We start from the raw sequence: 19,592 nt of genomic DNA, 5'->3' as shown, positions 1-19,592 counted from the left end.
CAAAATGGAAAGTGTGGGGCGGGGGAAAGGAGCAGCACCAGAAAGTGGGGAAAAAAGATGAAAAGGAGAGATAATTCTTCAAACTGTACTCAGAAATAATTATGTATTGATCCACGTGAATTGCCTGACATGGTTTGATTTTTTGAAAAATATCTCCAGGAGCGAAGAATGTTGCCTGCTATCTCTTTCCACATAGCAGCCCAAACAGCTTATTCAAGATTATTTCTCTAAAGAATATTCTTGTTCTCTAGCTTGTTTACTAGACCAAGACATAACACAAAGGACACATTTTATCAGAGCTCATTGGACAATTTGGATAGACCAATACCTCACTATTTTAAAGCATCAATCTGAGGCTTTGGTTGCCCTCACCACAAAATGAGAATGCATTTCCACTGAGAAATTCAGTGCCTTCCAAATGTATCAGATATATTTACATGAGTGGGGGAACCTCTACATTTGCTTGAGGTTGGATCTAGTATGCCCACCTCAAAATTTGACAAAACCTCACAAATTTTATCATTTGTTTTGTTATACATATTGGCTGGAATTCAGTTGATGTCATGCCAAGCTACCTACCTTTTAAGAGTTATATCACACCAGACTTATATGTACAAAAATTGCATTAGTTTATACAAGGTTGGGGACAGTCATTATTGCATTTCAAAAGTGCAATGATGCTTCTTCTTTTTGGGCCTCTGCCTTCCTCAGGCCAGCCTCCATAGCCCCAGGTTCCTGCCCCTAACCCCTTCCTGGCATGACTTTCGTTCTGTATTTTTAAATTTTTATTCTTAGCACAATTGCATGATCATGACAATCCATTAGCTAAAAAACAGAAAAGGAAAGGAAAACGGAATAGTGAAGGGGAGTGGGGGAGAGGAGCATCAACTTGCTCACTCATACCACATGACTGCAGATATATCAGAACTACTTCAGGAGGTACTTGTCACACTCTCTCAATAGTGGAAAAGCAGCATAACTGGGGGGAATTGACAGGTTTTGCCCATCAATGAAAAGAAGCACTCCAGCAGTGGTTGGCTACTAGACAGAAACAATGTTATGTGACAAGGTACAGCTGCAGCTACATGTGTGTTGTGTGCCTTCAAGTCATTTCCAACTATAACAGGGTTTCCTTGGAAGTTTCTTTAGAGGGGATTTGCCATTGCCATCCTCTGAGGCTCAGAGAGTGTGACTTGCCTAAGGTCACCCAGTGAGTTTCATGGCCAAGTGGAGATACCCAGCTCTCCAGAGTCATGGTCCAACACCCAAACCAATACACCACACTGGCTCTCCACAGATGCTGCTATCTTACTCTAATTCCACTTTTGAAGCTTAGTGTGATAAAGTCCTTGGTTGTTGCAGAAGGAGGTATCCAGTACCTCCTTGGACAATTGCCCACTCCTCCAAAAAAAACCCCATACAAACACACAATCTCAACTTGAGGGACTGGGGCAATCTGTCATGGGCAGTCAATGGCCAGTATGGCATGAGGCTTTGGATGGGGGGGTGGGGAGCTGTTAACATTCCAGAACTCAAAAGAACTGGCTCTGAATATGGAAAGGAAATGGCTCTTTTTTGTCACTGAGAACTGCCCAACCCTCAGTTACTAATTCAAACCCTCCAGTTATTCTGATTTGGCAGAGACAGTCCCATTTGTCAGGAACAGTCTATTGTCAGCAGCTTTTTTTGTTGTCTTTTAAAATATCTGAGTTTCTCTTTTCTCCTCCCACTTTCTGCTTTTGTCCTTTGCTTACTTAATTTCCGACAAACTGAGTTCAAAGTGCAAAAGTAGTTGGTACTCCATTAACTCAGCAGAATTACCAGATGTTCAAGTGAGGTTCAGGAAAGGAAGAGGCACTAGGGATCACATCATAAACATATGATGGATAATGGAGTAAGCCAAAGAAATTCAGAAGGAAATTAGCATGTGCTTTAAAGACTGTAGCAAGGCCTTTGATTGCATAGATCACAAAAAGCTATGGAATGCTCTTAAAGAAATGGGAGTGCCACTACATCTGATAGTCCTGATGGGGAATCTGCACTTATGACAAGAGCTTACTGTCAAGACAAAACATGGAAAAACAGAATGGTTCCGAACTGGCAAAGGGGTCAGGCAAGGCTGTATCCTTTTACTCTATCTGTTCAACTTGTATGCAGTACATATCATACAAAGAGCAGAAGTTAACATAGGAGAAAGGAATACCAACAGCCTAAGACATGCGGACAGCACCATACTACTAACAGAAAACATGACAGACTTGGAACAATCACTAAAGAAAGTCAAAGAAGAAAGTGCAAAGGCAAGCCTAATGGTAAACTTTAAAGAAAATAAAAATAATGACCATAGAAGATTTACATAAATCCAACATATGTAACGAGGAAATCAAAATAGTTAAAGATTTCCCAAACCTTGGATCAAACATTGATCAGAAGGGAGACCACAGTCAAGAAATCAGAAGAAGATTGGGAATTGGAAGGGCAGCTGTGAAAGAACTAGACAAAATCCTAAAATGTAAAGATATACAGCTGAACACTAAAGTTAGAATTGTTCAAGCCATTGCATTCACTATTACTATGTATGGCTCTGAGAGCCGGATAGTGAAGAAAGCAGACAGGAAGAAAATCAATTCATTTGAGATGTGGTGCTGGAGAAGAGTGCTGAGGATACCATGGACAGCTAAATAGATGAACAAATGTGTCCTAAAATAAATCAGGCCAGAACTCTCCCTGGAACTCAAGATGACTAAATTGAGGCTGTCATACTTTGGTCATATCATGAAAAGGCATGACTCATTAGAAAAGACAATGAGACTGGGGAAAGTGGAGGGAAGTAGAAAGAGAGGAAGACCTCATGCCAGATGGATAGACTCAATCAGGGAGACCATGGGCCTGAGCCTACAGCACCTGGGCAGGGAGGTAAAGGATAGGGCGGCTTGGAGACATCTCACTCACAGGGTTGCCCTGTGTCAAGGTTGTCTTGAAAGCAGCTAACAAAAACAATAACAGCTCAGCAGGGGAAGAGGAGAGATAGAGTGAGAATCATACCCTTCCCAGCCATTTCAGGCAAAGCAAACTGCTGCAGCTTCTCATTACTTGCGTGTTCTTTCTCATTCATGATTTTTGCTATCTTGACCACAATGTGATGTTACTTGGTCACACATATCCTTGTTTTAATCTGTGAAATGTTCGACAATCTGCTAATTTGCTAGGAGAGTGCACATTGGTGTCCTGAGCTAAGGTTGTACAAAGGGGCAGAAAGGAAAGCCCAACAGATGTACACCAGCAAAGCTTTATATACTAAACAAAATTTCAGCCTTGGTATTTTATGCCTTCAGAAAAAATATGGGGCAGATTACACAAATACCGTTAGCTAAAAATAGTCCTGTTCTGCTTAAAATTCCTCATGGATTTAATCCAAAGTGGAAGTCTAAATTTTACTTTAAGGGAATTTCTGTGACATTTCCACTGCTACATTTGGGCTCCTTGGGTGCAGGATTTTGACTGCTTGTCATCATTAACCCAACCAGTCTTGCATTGACCATCCTCTGCATTTTCTTACTGCTTTCTCCAAATGCAACAGGAATGGACAACTGCATGGTGCCTAGGGGGCAGTTTTCACCTCTGCCTCCTTCCCATAGTTGGTATTTTCTGGCAGATTTCATCTGAAAACTGGCATGGGGCAGGATGGTATGGTTCAGGAGGCAGAAGCTAAACCGCCACATTTGTAGATAGTTTTCTGACATTCTGAGGGGGTCAGAAAAACTACCTCAAAATGGCCAGTTTGAAAGCAGAGCTTTATGGAATTGCAAGGGGGCTCTGGGGTCGCAAAACTGAGGATATGTCTACATGGGGTATTTACATCAGTATCCTCCCACCCTTGTATTGCCTTGTTTACACAAACCAGGTCAAAGACATGGTTTGAGTGCAAACTGTCTCTACATGCAAAGGGCAGTTCCACGTCGAAAATCCAGAGCACTCTTGCTGTCTTGCCCCCTGCCATTGCTGCTGGTGCAGAATACTCCCATTGAGGTCACAATGAGGTGATTGATGCTGAACGCCTTATTTTCAACCTCAGAGGGTATGACCCATGCCAACATCAGTGGTGGCAGCAGTGGTGGGCAACACAGCAGGATGTACATGTAAACAGGTGCCTGACATTGCCCCAGAATGCACACATAATGTTGGGAATTTAGGACAGCTTTGGGACAAGAATACTCTGGGAGCAGGCTGGAGTATTCTGTCCTGTGTAGATCTGCCGTGAGACTCTGGAGATTTAGGTGACCTATAGGGCCATGCTTTCTTCACTCTTAACCTACAACTGTTTTCAGCAGGAAGGTGAATGATAGAAACAGCATGGTGTAGTGGTTTGAGTGTTGGACTCTGATTCTGAGACACAAGGATTTGAATTCCCACCCAGCTGTAGATAGCCATTGGGTGATCTTGGGCAAGTCATACTCCTGCATTCTCCGAAGAAGGCTTGCCTTGAATAAAACATGTAAAAAAACAACAAAAAAAACAAAAAACAAAACAAAACTAGGAGAGGATCACCATAAATTGGAGTCAACTTAAAGGCATATAAAGAGAGACAGTGTGGCATAGTGGTTTGATAGTGTGGCATAGTGGTCATAGTGGTCATGACTCTGGAGACCAGGGTTATATAAGAACAAGAACAGATATCTAGCAATGACACCAGGTGCTGGACATGATGCTCTTGCTTTAGCTGAATTGGGTGGTTTCTTCACTGGATTCACAAACACAACCTGTGTGTGTACGTGTAAGGCCCCAGTTTTGACTAAAACAAATACTTGCACTCCTCTCTGTTCTATTCTCTTTCACTCCAGGATGTTGTTATTGTTTTCAATATGTTACATCTCTTAGAGGCAGTATTTCGTCTGCTGGGGCATCCTTTCAGCCCTCCTGAAAGGATCCATGCTGTTTCCATTTCTTCTCAAGTACTTCAGGTAAAAAGGAAAACAAGAGACACCCAATGTCAGTGGTATTCCTTGCCTAATGAAGTCTTTCTTCCCGCCATCCTCAAACTTGCCTGGTTGGCAACAAGTCAGAGGAAGACAACAAACTAAGCCATCGAATGTTATTCAGACTGTCAAATTCTTTTCAGGGAGTTTCTCTTGGGCCTGGGCCTGTGTGTGAAGAGGAAGAGGAAGAGGAGGAGGAGGAAGGCAAGAAGATCAAATGCTGAAGGCAGAGGACTTGCAGAAAACCTTTTGTGGCAAAGTGCCCATGGAGCTTGGCATACTTCCAAATCAACCTCCTTCTCTATCCATTCCTCTCTTCATTCTCCCACTTCCATGGGCACAAGAACCTGCCAATCTCTTACACACTCTCTCTCTCACACACACATACACACACAGCCTTCCCACTGTAAGATAAGTGTTGGAGCTGGCACACGTGGAAGCTGAGCGGATGACTCTCCAACAACTTTGCTCACAAGTGACCCTCTCTACTCAACACTTGGCACCTCCAAGTTTCTTTTCTGCTTCTCAGAGAGCTGGATGGGTTCCAGCACTTTTAAAAGCCAATTCAACCATCCCCTGCCCTTTCCCTCCCCTCTCTCCCCCTTTTGTTGAGGATTGCTAAGCCTTGAACTGATTTTATTGACTTCCCCCTGCCAAAAGGAAGAAGGGATGCCAAGGGGTCGCCAGAACGCCTGCTGAACTCCACCAGCCACATGGAGAAGTGCCGTTGTGCAGCTTTATGAGGGACTTTCTCCAGTGGCATCCCTACAAAAGGCAAAGCGTGTGCTCTCTGCAACAGACAATTTTCCTCCCCATTCTCCTGCTCTCCTCCTGCCACCTTGGCTTGTATTTGTTTTTATCTCTTTGGCTTCCATGTCATACTTTTCTCTTTACAAATTGCAAAGGGAAGGATTTGAAGGTCAAGTGAGGTAATCTCCCTGTCCCCCACACCCCATCCCCTGGCTTGAGCTGGCTAAGCCATGCATGCAATGGAATCTCATAGCCAGCAGGAGCAGCAGAGATGCAGTAGAGATGGATGGCTCAGAGAGACAGCTGCACTGGAATATGTGGCTCCTAGAGCACTATTATTATAGCTCACATTAAAATATAGAGAGACAGAAGGAAAAGAGCCACACTATCTCCACTCCCAAGGCTGCCAGTGCACTTCCAGTCTGAATTCAAAGAGATCCTACATCAGGCTTGCATAATGTAAAACTGCACTCTATGCAGTCACTCAGTGGTTGCCCTACATCACTCACGACCTTTTTCCTGAATTTTGACATTGGCAAATACATGTTGTTTGGCATACTTTCCTTTTATGCAGCTCAAGCCCAGGTTATTCAAAGGACTGATTCTCCCATACAAATCAGCCCATGTTTGAGATCTTCTGGAGAGGCCTTTGTCTCTGTCCTATCACTCTCATAGGTACATGTAGTGGAAACACAGGAATTATAGAATCATAGAGCTGGAGTAGACCCCAACGGCCATCCAGTCCAACTCCCTGCTGTGCAGGAATACACAATGAAAACACTTCTGCCAGATGGCTGCTCCCAGATTTTGGGATTCCATTCCCAGGGAGACTAGGCTGGCATCCTTCATACTATCTTTCCACAGACAGGTAAAGACTTTTTTTATTCCACACGCCTTTGAGAACTGATTTTTTTTAAAGGAGAAAAGGGTCTTGTAATATGTGCTGGACTTTTATTTGTTGTTTTTGTTGTTGTTTAATAGTCTATAGCTGATATTCTGTATTGGAGTTATGGCTTTGTCACAGTTACTGCTCTGTACTCACTAAGATTATGTATTCATAATTGTGCATATCATAAATAACCCTCCAAACCTACTTTGACAGTCAGTAGCCACATCAAGCAATGGAGGTCTCTTCAGTTGGTGACCATATTAAGGAAGCTGTGCCATGGCTTTGCAAATGGGATCCAGCTTCTAATGCTTGCTTCTTGCTTTCTGGCAGGAAGGGGCTGGAAACATCCTCCTCCTGCTCCCTGACCACCAGCAGGACAGACCTCCGTTGTTCAGCGTGACTGCACACTATTAAGGTTAGTTTGGTGGAGTTGGGCCAGGAGATTTTAATTAGTTGCACATTTGTAATTTGGTCTGTGGTGCAGGATTTCAGCGTGTTTTTAAATGGTTTCTAATTTTATAATGGTTTAAGTGTGTTTTAACTTTTGTATGTTATGAATTTTCAACTGTGTTAGTCTTAACTGTTGCAAGTCTCCTTGAGTCCCAAACTGGGAAAAGGGCAGGAAAGAAGAAGAGGATGAGGAGGAAGGAGATTTGAAACCATAGAAATGACAATAAAAGTGTAGCACTCATATCCCTTTAAAGATCATTCTTGAACAACCAATTACTTTCTAAAAGTCATTCATACCCTCCAACCATCCTGACTGGGCAGGGACAGTCACAATTAATCTTCTATTCTTCCACTTTTTCAGCTGTTGTTAGAATGCCCCAGTTTCTCTCTCCTTTTCCCACTTTCCCCTTTTGTCCACACTTAACTTCAATTGCTGAAAATTCAGTTCATAGTGCAAAAGTAGTTTATACTCAACACAGCAATGAAGGAAAGGAGAAAAGGGGACAGAATCTGCCCTTCCAAAGAGGCTTAGGCAAATGCAAAGTGCTGCAGCTTGTCCTAGCTTCTTCCTCATTAATATTTTCCTGTCATCTTCACCACACTCTTCTGTCACTTATTTCATCTGTGCAATATTGGAGGATATCAAATATTAGAGTATTTTATGGAAGAAGGAAAACAGAGAGGGAATTAGCCTAACCTGTCTTGTTCCACAGGTTGGAAGAAGACACTGAGAAAGACAGCTCACATGTCCTCACTAGACAGGCCTGTGACAATGGTGGGACCAAGAAATAGCCTTCCCTCAAGGATCTTAAAATAAAGGAGGCTCATTTCCCTACTAAAAGAAGTCATGGCATAGAACAAAAGGGTCATAGTATAGAAAGGGATGATTCACAAGGTTGTGGGGGTGACAAGTATAGACAACACAGCTAGAGATGGGCCAAAGTGTGTTTGAAAAATGCCTGGCTGTAACTCTTTTTCCCTCAGATACATAAGATGCTTTGGTCAAAAGACAAAGAAGAAGAAGAAGATATTTATTATGTACCTATCATTCTGTTTCAAGGTTGAATATTAGCAGGCTTGGAGAGAAACTTGGAACATTGTTGTTCACTATACAACTAACTCTGCAAAATGATTCACCCTGAAGGTTCATTTCCTTCGTGTCTGAGTAATTGGATACTTTGGACATCCCGCAGCTGCCGCAGGTGAGATAATAGCCAGTTATCGCAAAGTACCAAAGCTCGTGTTAGTGCTTGTGGACTATTCTGGTCTTGCTAAATAGAGCACAATGGATTAGACGTTCCCTCTCTTGCTTGCTGCTTTGAGTTTGTACTCCTTCCAGCAAGGTTTGAGCCTGACAAAGCAACATCTGAGGTATCTCTTGGGCGGTGATCACATTGCTCAGTTGCTGGACAGAGACAGAAAAGGTCACCAGACTTCTTCAGAAGGATCGTGGATCTAGTTTTGTGTATGAAGGTCAGCAGGAAAGCTTTTTTTGCACAGCTTTGTACCTGTGCAATCCATTCTGAATACGTACAATTTAAAATTTTAAACTGGAACATTTTCAGCTCAGTGAATCATGAATTGAAATGTGTGTGTGGGTTTGTGTGTCTGTGTGCATGCATGCAGAGAGAGAGAGAGAGAGAGACTGGCTGGAATCCTCTTGGTATCTTATGCATGCTTAAGTTCTTTTCAGGAAACAATTGGGCATTTATCTCTGATGTGGAACCTCCACATTCTGTTCAAGGTTTCAGAAGCAGGATAACACCTATGGAGCCATTGTACATCGTTGTATATTGCTGCACATACACTTGGTCAAGCATTGCTGTTCTTGTACATAGTCACACATTGCTAGGCATCCTTGTGGTCATGCATTGCTGCATATATATACGTATATTGTGCTGGGTTACATTTTGAGCATTGGGTTTAATTATGCAGTGCCATAATTCACAAACAAGGCAGTGTTGCACAACTGATGAATAATTGCATGAGTGTAAACTTATGCTCCGTTTCTTCAATGGAAGAACTCGACCATTGTGCATAACATAATACACTGTGACCACAATTTGGTGGTCCATAGCTGGTGCTGGTTTCTGAGCCACTAGCTGATGACCCATGAGGATTTTCAAAGAAATTATGAGTACACAGTAATAAAATAATGTAAAAATGGTGCCAATCCTTGGTACACTGGCGGGGAAAGCTGGTTCACCAAATCAAATAGCTTGAGACGTTCTGATGTAATAGATATACATGGCATCAAAAAGCTACAATTGTGTAATGTAAATACACTGCAGAATAACCAAATCATCTTCACTTTTCCTAGCCATTGTAAACTGCCAAGCAGTTTAGAATAAATTTCATAGTTATCTGTCAAGTTGTTTCAAGGACCATGTTGCTTACAGCATACCCAAAAGAAGCAAGAAGGGCAAACACACACACACACACACACACACACACACACACAGAGCAATAGAAAGGAAAAAAAGAGGACAGAGAAGTGAAATGTTGAGAAGAGAGAAAAAACCCTGAATATGTCCACTTTCCTTTTTATATTGATTACAGATAAGACTGGATCCTTTCATCATCTGGGTCATTCTGGAGTTGGGAGCAGGACTTTTGCATCTTTCCCTCATTTGTGCCCAGAATTTTTCAAAGGGAAGATCTCCTCTACCATTTGTTATTATCCTCACACAGGTCACACTGACATGTTTCATATCAAGCATCTTCTTCAAAACAACCGGCTACTTTTTCCACTGTTTCTTATGATGCTGTCGATGTGCTCCTTGACCTCCTATCACATACAGGCTGCAGTCCAATATCCCTTCAGCATAGCATAAATATCTGCATGTGAAGATATGCTACTAAAGCACCACACAACCCTCATGCAGAATAGCAACATTGTGCAAGATATGTCAATGGCTGGGTCCTATTATGCAATGCACCATGTGAAACAACGTGCAATGCATAACCACAAGTGATGTGCAACTAATGCACAACACTCCTGTGTATGCACCTTCACTTCTGCTACTATCAACAGAATATGTCTCTTGTGCGATGGGAAATAAATCAAGTGTATGTCATTAACAGAATGCCAGCCATGCTGTTTTCTGTAATTCCAGTCAATGACCAAGATGCCAAGGTTTCCTACTTACACATATGTATGTCACTAACAAGATGTCAGCCATAGTGTTTTCCTTAATTTTAATCATTGACCAAGGTGCCAAGGTCTCTTACGTACACCTATGTATGTCACTAACAGGATGTTAGTGATAATGTTCTAGCTTTTCAATAGCAAATAAAGACATGCTTATGCTGTCAGGCCTTTTTGAGCTGATAAGGGCTGGGACTTAAATGTTGTGTGTTTTCAATTTTTAAGATTTGTATTTTTAATATGTTACATTTTAATTCATAACTTTTATAACTTTTTTTAAAAATTCAAATTTTATATTTATACATTTTAATGTTGTTGTACTGTTTTTAAATTGTATTGTTTTTGAATTTGCTATTAGTCACATTGATTTCCTATGTTGGGTGAAAGATGGGATATAAGATAGGATACAACAACAAAAACAAAAACATTTTCCTCAACTCTAATCAATGACCAAGGTGCCAAGGTCTCATACCAGCTGTCACTTTGCTTCAGCAAACATTCAAAACAGTTCGCAAAAACATGGATTTTTTTCCCCTTTTTGCTGTCATCTACTTTGGTCCATCACAACTCCTCCAATATTTGCTGAACCTATTGGTTCCTTGGACCTGATCAGGCCATGTTAACAGAGGCAGAGAGGATACAGAAATAAGGATGAAGAGGAGATACCATCCAGAGACAGATGGCAATGTTTTTCTCCCTCTCCTCTAATATTAGCATCTAGGGTCATCCAATGAAGCTGAATGATGAGAGATTCAGGTCAAATGGCAATAAGTACTTCACAGAGGAAAAAAGAAACTATGGATTTCACTACCATAAGATATAGTTATGACCACCAATTTAGAAAACGTTAAAAAGTTGATCAACTTGGACAATGGTAAACATTCATGGATTATAATTGAAGGACTGTATCTCTGCATATGAGCTCCTTACAAGATCTTTGGGAGAGTCCATTTTCTCTTCTGCTAACTCCTCAGGTTGTTTAGTAGGAACATGAGAGAAGGACTTCTCAGTGGCTACTCCCAGATTTTGAAATTCCTTCCCTAAGAAGGCTAGGATGGGCCCCCCTGCCATGACTTTTCTTCCACCAACAAGTGAAAACATTCCTATTCCATCAGATTTTTAGAAACTAACTGTGATGGGTTTTTAATTATATACTGTGCTGTTTTGTTGTTTTTTAAAAATATATATATGTTCCTTTATTGAATTGTAAATGGCTTTAATTCTACAGCTCATTTGTTTTTAAATAACTTTTATTATTTATTCTTTGATGGCTGTTCTTGCCCTTTTAAAAAATCTGTACTGTATTTAATAAATGGTAGGCCACCTTGAGTCCCGTTATTGGAGAAAAGATGGGATATAAATTAATGATGAAATTGGTGATAATCATAAATGACTATCAGGATATGCTTAGGCACCTTGTCTGCCAGATATATTTAGAAGTTGGGATAATGGGTCATGTAGTAGTATAGCATTGTAGAGCAGTAGCGATCTCATGTGCTGGTGGCGAGATAATACTGGAAAGAAGGATAGCTCCTGGCAGGACTTTTCAAAGTCATTCCTCTGTGAGAATGTAATAAGAAGAATGTGAGGGCCAGTGTGGGAATGAAGGAGCAAGACTGTTTATGAATTAGAATGTATTTTAATTTGTCTTGCCGTGTATTTGAAATTGTAGATGGTTTAATTAATCAAGTGTTCATGTTTGTTGGTCAGTTCCAACAGGTCCTATGCAGATGGGTCTTAAAGGCTAGCTTGGGGGTGGAGTTGGGGCATAGAGTCTACATGACGCACGCCCTGGCTCTGCACCCAGCGTGGCATGATGCCACATGGCATACTGCAGGGTGCACTGCATGGCACGCACAGTTCTCCTCTGGCATTGCATCTGCACAAAGCAGTGCCAAAAGAGCACCATACAACTGCTATACCATAGCTATCATGCCCTTTCCAGGGTGCAAAAAGGAGCTGCTTTTTGCAGCTCCTTTTTGCACCATGGAAAGGCCAGATTGGGGTTGTGGTGTGCGGTTGCTACGGCCCCGATCTGGCTGCAAAAGGGGCAGCTGGAGGCCACCCCTTCAGGGCTGTGTGCACAGCACCAACAATGAAAGTCACCAGACTGGGTCTATAGTTCCTTAATAAAGGTTTCTGAGGCGGGTTACACACCGCCATTTAGTACGTAATGAATACGTACTAGGGTTAGGAAGGGGCGGTGCTTCCGCACCCCCCTAACCCTAGTACGTATTCTGTACGTACAATATGGCGGTGGCCGTTCCACACGGCGGCCGCCATATTTACGTATCGGACGCTGTGCGTCCGCACGTGTCGCGGCATCTATGACGTCGCGAGTCCGCCCCTGGCGCCTCGCGACGTCATAGAGGCGTCGCTTAAAGAAGCTCCATTTTGGAGCTTCTTTTTCGGTCCGTGCGGGAGCCGCGCAGTGTGGCTGCTGCGGCTCCCGCACGGAGCAAGCGGCGGCGGCGGCAGACTGCCGCAAAGCGGCGGTCTGTAACCCGCCCGAGTTTTACTACTGAGCCTTTGTATCTCAACCTTGGTATCCCGCTGGACTTAACATTGATGATTATGATGGCTGGCATTCTGTATTGCAGCTATGAATTTGTAACTTGGAATTACAAATCCATAGAATCATAGACTCATAGAATCGTAAAGTTGGAAGAGACCATAACTGCTCCATATTCATTAATACTACATAATCCTAGTCATGACACTATTACCACAGTTGGAAATGCTCTTTCCAAACACATCTTTGCTGTATTGAGCAAAGGAGATCTGTTCAGCTGCTGATCAGGACACAAGGAGGAGGATGATGTTTCCAGCCCCTCCTGCCAGTGAGCCATGTAATCGGAAGCAAGACCCCTGTGACAATTGCTTATTGCAGCCTCACTTGCTGGTGGGAAAGGGCTAGAAAAAACATCATCTTCCTTGCACCCTGATCAGCAGCTGAACAGACCTCCTTTGCCTAATGTGGCTGTTGGCTGTCAGGTTAGGCTTGAGGGAGGAGACAAACTATGTATTTGTAAGTAAGTAGCCAATGTAGGATATTGATATCAGTGAAAAATAATAACAACAGTAGTTGTCATTATATGTTATCTCAAGCACATGGGGCAGTATGCTTTACAAGACCAGTTAATCGCTGGGAAATGTGGGCAGGACTCATGTCTTGCTTAAGGGCTTTCCAGAGGCAAATGAGTGGTCATTACGGGAACAGAATGCTGGACTAAACTAGTCTTTGTTTTCCAACATGGCTTTTCCTATACTCAGATGATATTCAATGTACAACAGTCCTATGCTCAGAAGATATTCAATGTACAAAAGTGTCCCATCGACTTGATCATAGCATGTTTGTGATATATTCTCATTAGATTTGTTAGTGACTGAAACATCTTATTTGCATGCTGCATGCCTAATGCAAATAAGCATACAAAGACAAAGCTGCAGTGGCCCTAATAACTGATTGCTGCAAAATGTGTTTCTGCTGTCTGTCTTCTGCTAAAAGCCTGGTATCATAAGCCTTGCAGAGTAACATTGTAAGCTAAATATAACATGCCCAAAATACTACCTGGGGTTACGTCATGTAAATCTCCACATACAGAGTCGAGCAGTTATTACATTATGCAAGCCTTCTGTTGAATGGAAACATTGCACAACTGAATGCACAACTAAATCACAATGGAAGGAGTTCTGCCACCAGTTTTAGCAGGGGGAAATAGTTATGCATTGGCCCAGAAGGCCTATGCAACAGAACCACATACATAACTTCACTGCCATGACTTTGAACTGAATGCATGTGTTTGGCATGCCATGCAAACATGTCCAACTACTACTATAGGAGATCATAAGCATGTATAAGATGACCACAAGGATCGTTTGGAAATAAGTTACTTTTTTGGACTTCACTTCTCAAGTTTTTTCAAGCAAGATGGTCCATGAATATCTAGAGAAAAGAATGGTAAAAGAGCAACGGTCTGGAAGTATTACAGAGCAATAGTACCTGTGAGACATAGTTGATGGGGCTGCACCAATGGTAGGCATAAATGGACATCTGCCAAAGCCCATGTTGTTGCAGAGAACCTTTTGTAAATCCTTGGGCTTGCCTACAGGAGGGGAAAATCCTGAACCACCCATGAAGTGGGGTAGAGCAGATGGAAATTCCATTTGGACTTTTCCTCCCAAGTATATACAAGTCCTTTGGCACTCTGGCCCTGCTCTTCCCCCTCCTCATTGCTATCACTGCTTCTTCACATGACCAGATTAGGGAGATAAGGCAATAACCTTTGATTGTTTTCTTCTGTCCTTCTGGATAGTTGTATGGATCAGTCCCAGACGTTTGATACATATGGAGATGAGCAGAGCACAAAATTTGTCTTCTTCTGTTATTCCTAGGCATTTGACTTTTGTATCTGTAACCATTATGGCTTGTAGCCATTGATAGGTCTATCCTCCATTAACTGCTACAATTCCTTTAAAATCTGTTGGTGCTGTGATCAGTTTGTGTGGCTGTGGATTCTGTCAGCAGCTCATTCATGTGTGGACAATAGCGATGGGAAAGAAATGTGTTTGCTTTGCATTTTAATATGAACTAAGCTAATTCACACTTTGCAAGTTAATATGTAAAGCAGAGCCCAAGTATCCTTCAGTTTTTTTCACATTGAATTATACAATACATTTCTGCTGTTTCAAAAATAGATGCAAAAGTACATGCATACACTAGGAGAAATTGCTTAGCAGTCCATAAATTAGAGAAAACGTCATACAGAAAAGTCATATTTTGGAACAGGTAGCATGTTGCCAAAATGACTTCTGGTTTGGGGAGGGGGGGGAGAAAGGAGAAGTATAAATAAAGATGACGAGAATGAGCATGAGGATGTTAGTAGAAGTAGTAACTGAACAATTACTGAACAATTACTGTCACATAATCATAGAAACAACAACAAAATTGCAGTACAATAAAAGAATATAATATAATATAATATAATATAATTTATAAATACACGACTAGAATACAATATAATAAAACATGATAAAAATCCCATAATTTATAACACATCATATCCTTACACAATATGCCTAAACAATATATTAAAATTTTAAAGGAATAGCATCACAATATAGACTTAACTAAAGGTTACAGACTCACATTCTAATTCAATTAAGGGGGGAATAAATAAATAATTTTATTTAATTCATAGTCCAAGTTTTTCCTAACACTGGATTCAAGGAAGCTTACAGCCATTTAAAATCACAGTACTGTTCAACTAAAAAAAAAGTCAATATAACTAAAAAAAATCAAACTACATTCTATTATTAAGGAAATGCATACAAAAACGTGTACAAATGTTCATGTGTATGAAAATGTACATTTTTCAGAAACATCAAAGGCTAGAAACGGAATGAAAGAAACTTGTACTGGGAAAAGGGAACCGTGCAAAAGTTACAGAAACAGATTTGTCTGTCCCTTGTAGACCAGGCCTCCTTTTGCTCTGTCCTCAACCAGCTACAAACCAAACCAGGCTGTTTTAGGCTCTGGATATTTTCCAAAGAAGGCCTAAGCACCGGAATCCTCTGTCTCAACTACAATGTTTTTACAAGTAACCTCTTCTTGCAGCAATCTCCCTGATGGATTGAAAAAGCCCAGGACATATACAAGGTCAACAGATTGTCTGATTATCCCTTGTGGTGCCCTCAGATGATCCTGACTAATAGCATGAAGCAAATACCAGCTATATGAAATGCCCAGTTTATGTGCCACAGTATCTGCAATGCAAAAAGAACACACACAAACATTCCATGCATACTGTAGTATACACACCATCTGCCCCATTTTATCTTCTGCATCCTTCTTTGGACAGTTACTTGTATAAGAGATTCTATGGATTTCAATAAGTGAAACTACAACTGATATGTCTTAATTATTATTGGAGGTTCTGGGAGAATCCAAACTATCATTCTAATCTCTGGTCCCATTTTAGCTTGCAAGATTTACATTCCAGACTAGTTGTAGTAGCCCAGAAATATTTTCAAGCAATAGCTAACTGATTGATTTAATATCAAATCTTTCTTTGAGTGCAGGACCCAAGATGCCTTGCAATGTGAATTAAAGCAGAATACAGCTAAGAACTGTTCACTTACAACATTAAAAATGCAATTGAACACACTATCAGCCAAGCACTGAGTTAAAACAATTAATAATCATAATAATAAAATTAAAAATATTTTTATCCTGCCTCTCCTGTAGCATTGAAAAGCATTTAAATACAGCACAAGAAAAGGGAAGTTGATGCAGCACCCACCATTAAATGGCTGGCCCAGAACAACCATCTAAATGAAAAAGTCTTTCCTGCTGGCAAAAGTAGAACTGACAGAGAGCCAGCCTAGCCTCTTATAGAAGAGAGCTTTGCAGCGTAGGAGCAGCCACCAAAAAGAACCTAAGAAAAGTGTACATTTTCTGAGGATCTCAAAACCTAGGTAGGCATATTTGGGGAGATACCGGCTGGAACGTGGGGACTTGTGTCTTTGTAAGGGGATGTATATCTACAGGAATTAGGACTGGGTGGTTCTTTAATGTCTATTTCCAGTAAATGGCTGCTGTTATATTACAACACAGGACTACTGGCAAAGTGAATGATGTGCATTTGGACTGATGTGCATCAGTTCTGTTGTGCACTGGGACAAAGACTAAGGCATGTCAATGCACATTGGGATAAACTTACTGGTGTTCCATTATGCATCTTCACAATTCACTAACAGGGTTTCTTAGAACTTCTGCTACGTAACTCAGGGTGCATTTACACTGTAGAAATAATGCAGTTTGACACCACTTTAGCTGCCATGGCTCCATCCTACAGAATCCAGGGATTTGCCATTTTGGGAGGCACCAGCAGTCTTTGGAAGGGAAGTCTAAAGATTTTGTAAAACTGCAAATCCCAGGATTCCATAGGATGGAGCTATAGCACTTTAAGTGGTGTCAAACTGCAACTACACAGTGTAGATGCACCCTAAGTAAAGTTATGTAATGTACACCATGATAGAGGATTCTGGCCATCGTCTTTCAGATAGTCTGAACACGTCATATAGGGCTAAACAAGTCATAATCAAAATTTTGAATTACACTCTTTACTAGTTAATCTAGTGAATCTTACTGCCCATCAAACATAACCAAAAATGCTGACTGGAATGTATCTTCCTTCTCTTTTCCAAGAAAGGGGCTGCTTTTGTTCCTCTTCTTCATGTTTAACTGGATTTCAGTCCTGCAGAAGTAAACCCTGAGACAGCAGCCATGATTTGAAAAACAACAACAAACCAGCCCTACACAAAGATTCTCGAGTCATGGAACAACTCATTTACCAAGAGCAAAAAGCTGTGTGTTGAATTTGCCTCTGCACTGCAGGATGGAGTTTGTGCCTGTGTGTATAATGTGTGCATGGATGTGTAATAAAATATCATCTCCCCCATGTTTCTCCTTTGTTAGCTGCCTTGTGTATGTGCTGGGCCATTGCAAACCATAGCATGCAAAGGCGGATATTGCCTTGCAAAACAGAAACTGATGTGTCAAAGCAGAAATCCTTACAAGATCTCAGTTCTGTGCCAAGTTAATTAAGACTATTATAGGAAGCCACCTTATACAAGGTCAAATAATTCATCTGACTTAGTACTGCCTACTTTGGCAGACAATGGCTTTTCAGTCACAGGCAGAGGTCTCTCACATCACCTGCTACCTGTTCTCTCCCTCTGTCTCTATTCTCTCTCAGCCTTCTTGCTGGAAATATCAGGAACTGAGACTTTAGTCTGCCAGACACTAGTCTCCAGTTTTCATGTATCACCTGCAGGTGGGAGACAAGGGTGCAAATTCTTCCATTTCATTCAACTCAATTCTAGGAAAGAAGAATGGTCTGTGTGCAAATTATTTAGCACTTCCCCCTGGCTGAGCAGGGATTTGAACCCTGGTTACCAGAATCATAGTCAAATGCTGAAACCACTACACCATGCTGGCTCTCCCTTTGTGTCTCCATTATTTCAGAGAGGATCCTTCAGCAAAATCAGACGCTTTCCTTCTCTCAGCAGAAGGCCTTTACTCTTAATGGAATATATTTTTAGATCCAAAGTAAAGGGCAAATGAGAGCCGAGAAAACCTCTCCCTCCACTTTTTGGGTTAGAATTGAGTTTTAGTATTGATTTTAATGGAAATGAGTAATGTATTTTAATGTATGTGTCATGTTGTATTGTATTGATGTTATTAATATGCTGTTCACCACCCTGATCGTTGGAAGGGTGGTATACAAATAAATTTATTATTATTATTATTATTATAGAATGCTAATGGATTTCCCAGCCAGAATGGCCAGTGACCAATTGTAGTACAAAAAATGTACATTTCTAAGCTCTAGTCAAAACCTTGACAACCATGCATCGTTGCATAACATTTACAAATTGCACAAGTTGCCAAATTCGCTTATTCTTTTCTTTTTATTTCAGACAGAGGATAGAGTATCATCATTTCATGTTAACAACCAAAACCAACACTGCAGAAGATAAATGCAAAATGGCTGATTCTCAGCAATGTCTGTCTGGTCTGCAGTTCCTTTATGCAGAGGTGCCATTTGATACCCAAGGAAACCTCTAGGATAACTCTCAGTTGTACATTTGTGAGAATGTAGAAAAGTTACTTGTTTGGATTGTAGGTCTCAGAATCCCCAGGGCATCACAGCTTGCAGTCACATTGGCTGGGAGATTTTGGGAGATGTAGTCTGAACAAGCAACTTTCCCATGCTTTGGTGTTTGCATGTCTATACAACCTTGCTCATGGGGTTCAGAGAGAGCAGGAGCTTTGTGGTATATAACGTTGGGCAAATAACATGAGATATGGGTGCCACACTTTAAGAAGGCTATGGATCAGCTGAAGAAGGTTCAGAGAAGGGCAACAAGGATGGTAAGAGGTAAGAAGATAAAATATATGAGGAAAGGTTGAGAGAGCTGGGCATGTTCAGCCTTGTGAAGAAAAGACTGACAGCTGACATAATTTTACTCTTTAAATACCTCAAGGACTGTTACAGAGAAGAAGATACAGTTTTGTTCTCTACTGTCCCAGAGGATAGGACTAGGTCTAATGGTTTTAAGTACAGAAGGGTAGATTTTGACTGATGTTTGAAGGAATCTCTTGACAATGAAAACAACTTGGCAATGGAACTGATTATTTAGAGAGATGGTGGCTCTTTTCCTCTGGACATCTTTGAAAAGAGGTTGGACAGCTGGCATTGCTGTAGATGATGCCTTGAGTAGGAGGTTGGACTCATTGGTGTATGATAGTGGTTCCCAACCTTTGGTCCTCCAGATGGACTTCATCTCCCATAATTCCTGACTGTTGGCCAAG

The 19,592-nt window shown here is 41.3% G+C and overlaps 1 long non-coding RNA gene across 1 annotated transcript in view; it reads right to left on the bottom strand.

The window, feature by feature from the left end:
* The window catches only part of LOC121927663, a 172,078-nt gene that overhangs the window by 55,830 nt on the left and 96,656 nt on the right, over positions 1 to 19,592 (bottom strand). The window lies entirely within an intron of this gene.

This window comes from Sceloporus undulatus, chromosome 4, assembly GCF_019175285.1.
Source record: "Sceloporus undulatus isolate JIND9_A2432 ecotype Alabama chromosome 4, SceUnd_v1.1, whole genome shotgun sequence".
NCBI lineage: Eukaryota > Metazoa > Chordata > Lepidosauria > Squamata > Phrynosomatidae > Sceloporus > Sceloporus undulatus.
The sequence above is the reverse complement of the archived record's forward strand: the minus strand, read 5'-3'. Positions and strand labels throughout refer to the sequence as shown.